Genomic DNA, 3,435 nt, shown 5'->3' with positions numbered 1-3,435 from the left:
CTCCCCCCATGGTAGCCGATGCCCCTGGGAGTTACACTCACTCATTTTTGCTACCTCCTATCTCAGCTGTGTCTCTGGCTAAACAGGGAGTCTAAGATAAAGACTTCCATGCCTGGCAAAGCCCAAAAGAGGGGCACAGCATTGCCACTGACATAGACTTCCTAGGGACCCCACTGTTAGAGCCATGCAATGCAGAAAAGGCTCTACAAGAACCGTGTCCCTGAGACGACACGCTCATGCAAGGGGAGCCAGCCTCACGCTCGCCACTGGACCACGTGAGGGCACAGAAGCTCCCGAGAGAGCTACCTCTTCGACATAGCATCTCCCAGGCGTTAGATGAGGCCGTGGACTGACCTCTCCTTCATCCTGTTTCTGTTGGCTTCTGCAAGCTTCGTGCCAACATGCCCCATACTCAGAACTGGCTTTTGGTGTGAGTGGCTCACAGCCAGGGAGAGGCATTGTGGAATGAGGAGAGAAAGGAAATCATGACGCTGGACTAACACAGTTCGCTAAAGACGTTATCTCCCATCCTGGATAGTCCCATGACTACTTCTGCCAGATTGAGCAAGAGATGCCCTAGAAACACCCCAGACCACTATGACCAAGACTGCTCAAACCTAGAAGGAAGTAACGGCAAAAGGAAAAATGAAAAGCCTCCCACTTTGTCAGTCCTGTTGAGAGATCTGAAACAGACAGGGTTTGTTATCTCTATGCAACAATTATCCTAGCGACTCAACCAGTGACAATCTATTCAGTCATGATTTCTTCATTTCAGGACTCTAGGTACAACATAGTTAAGTTTCCCCCTTCAGGACCTCTCAGGAGGCTACAATCTATATCTTGGCTGGGTTTATGGTCTAATCTGAAAACTCAGTTGGGAGAATTCCAGTCTGGCTCACACAGTCATCAGCTGGACACAGTTCCTCACGGGCTACGACCGACCAGAGGCCTCCTTCACTTCGTCACAGTGGATCTCTCCAAGGGGCAGTTTCTCAAAGAGCAAGAGATTGGGCACTCGAACCAAAACTAACAGTCTTGTGATTTTAATAGAAGGTCTTTTTTTTTTATCCTTCATACATGGAACATGGGAACTAATTAATACCTGCTTAACAAAGCATTGAAAATTAAAAAAGATAACGTTAAGTGAAGAGTTAAACCTATCCTGGGTGTTTGATAATGGTTGAAGAGACCTGGGCAGTTATTTCTAACTGAAGAAAATAATAATTGGATCCTGTCAAGTTAACAGCCAGAATGTCCCTTAAAAGTGAGGATGGCGCTTTTCCCCTGTGGCCGCCGAGTTGTGTGGAGGCGGAGGCCGGGTGTGTTCAAGATTCCGCTCCACCCGTAACCCATTGCCATGGCCAAGGAAGGCATTGCTGCTGGAGGTGTAATGGACGTTAATACCGCTTTACAAGAGGTGCTAAAGAACGCCCTCATCCACGATGGCCTAGCACGTGAAATCCGCGAAGCTGCCAAAGCCTTAGACAAGCGCCAAGCCCATCTATGTGTGCTTGCATCCAACTGTAATGAGCCCATGTATGTCAAGTTTGTAGAGGCCCTTCGTGCTGAACACCAAATCAACCTGATAAAGGTTGATGATAATAAGAAACTGGGGGAGTGGGGAGGCCTCTGCAAAACTGACCGAGAAGAAAAGCCCCGCAAAGTAGTTGGCTGCAGTTGCGTAGTTGTTAAGGACTATGGCAAAGAATCACAGGCCAAGGATGTCATTGAAGAGTATTTCAAATGCAAGAAATGAAACCAATAAAGAACTTGGCATATTAAAAAAAAAAAAAGTGAGGATGGCAAGGATTTCAACTTTTTGGCCACATCATGAGAAAGACAAAGCTCTGGGGAAAGACAGCATGTTTGATAACAAAGACCCAGAAAAATCAAAGGAAACTCTCATCGAGATGACCTGACACACCCACCACAGCAGCAGACGCCAACACACCAGTGATGGTGAAGGAGGCACCAGGATGGGCAGCGTTCTGTCCTGTTATAACTTTATTCTATTACACAGAGGGTTGGGATGAACGAAGAGAGCCCAGTCAGCAATAAACAAAGGCACGTCTATTTCCCTTGTGGCCCAGTCTTTTTTATAATCTAATCTTAGAAGTGACATCTCATCACTTTTGCCATCGTCTGTCTGCCACAAGGCAGTCACTAGGGTCTGGTCTACTCTCAAAGGGCAGGAATTACACACAGAGACAGGGAACACAGGGGACCATCCTAGATGCTGCATACCGCAAGGATAATCCTCAAAGCAGTCAGGATATGAGAGCCAAGGGAAGCTTCCTCTAAGTGGCCTCGGGAAAAGGAAAACTATGGGGGTAGAATATCCAAAGGGAATTTTCTCTTTCAAAAGGAAACGACTTCTCAGACTTTGCAAAGTTCTAATGACATAGTCTCCTTAGATGACCTTCTGTTCTTTAACCTGAGTCCATGATCTGATTCTATGACCATCCGGGAATCTAATATCCCACAGAGTTGGGTTTGGATACCTGCCCTGCCCACTCTTTCTGTGTGATCTTGGACATACTCCTTAACCTCCCTGAGCCTTATGTCCTTTTCTATAAAGTAGGATTGAAAAATGGAATCTGCTCATTGACTTGTAACTCTGATTTAAATATCCAGTACACTCCTAAGATATGGGCACAGTGTCCTACGCAAAGGAAATACATAATAAGAACTACTAACTGCACAATTGCTAATTCTTGCCTCTTCAGCAAACCTCCACTGTGAGCAGGCACTCTCACAGTGAAGGTCACGGGTGGTCTAATTCCAGAAACATATTTCTTCATCTAAAAATTAATCAAGTGGCTGTGGGCTCCTTCTGAGTGTCTTATGGGACGGTCTCTTGTAGACCACATTGGCCCATGGGGAAATAAGCCAAGCAAAGCACATCAAGGTGGAGGGCTCTGGGGCTCCAGGAAGCTCACAAACCCCAGTGAAACATTTCCCTGTCTGACTCTGTTGTAGGAACTCAGAACATGAATTTCACCTTGTCTTCCCACAAAGCAAGGCCATCTCTGTGAAAAGTTCGGTCTCATCTCTCAATCCTGTGGTCTGCACCAACACCCAGAGCAGTGGGAGCAGTGCAGGAAAACATGAGAAAACCTGTCATTCTCTGCTTGATGTGAACACAGCCTCCACTCGTGAGAGAGACCTGCTCCAAGGCCAGAGGGCTTCCAGGAGCATCACTGTGACACCACGGCTTGAGGAGAGGGGGCATCTCTGAGTGTACAGCCCTAGGTTCCACGGTCACCAACATCCTTCAGGGGCTGACAAGGCTATTTCCAGCGTGCCTGTGTAGGACAGACCCATGAGCCTCCCAGATCTGGGCCTCGAAGGCCCTCAGTCTCCTCAGTGGGAAGCTAAGAGGTTGAACGTAATTGTGGTGGTGATTATAATTATGATGACCTTTGGTCAAAGAGC

The 3,435-nt window shown here is 47.2% G+C and overlaps 1 pseudogene; it reads left to right on the top strand.

Moving 5' to 3' along the window:
* The first annotated feature begins 1,357 nt into the window (after positions 1-1,357).
* Positions 1,358-1,756, top strand: LOC102865589 (annotated as a pseudogene).
* The last annotated feature ends 1,679 nt before the right edge of the window (positions 1,757-3,435 follow it).

This window comes from Elephantulus edwardii, unplaced genomic scaffold (assembly GCF_000299155.1).
Source record: "Elephantulus edwardii isolate Elephantulus edwardi_28Jun2011 unplaced genomic scaffold, EleEdw1.0 scaffold00015, whole genome shotgun sequence".
Taxonomy (NCBI): Eukaryota; Metazoa; Chordata; class Mammalia; order Macroscelidea; family Macroscelididae; genus Elephantulus; species Elephantulus edwardii.
The sequence above is the reverse complement of the archived record's forward strand: the minus strand, read 5'-3'. Positions and strand labels throughout refer to the sequence as shown.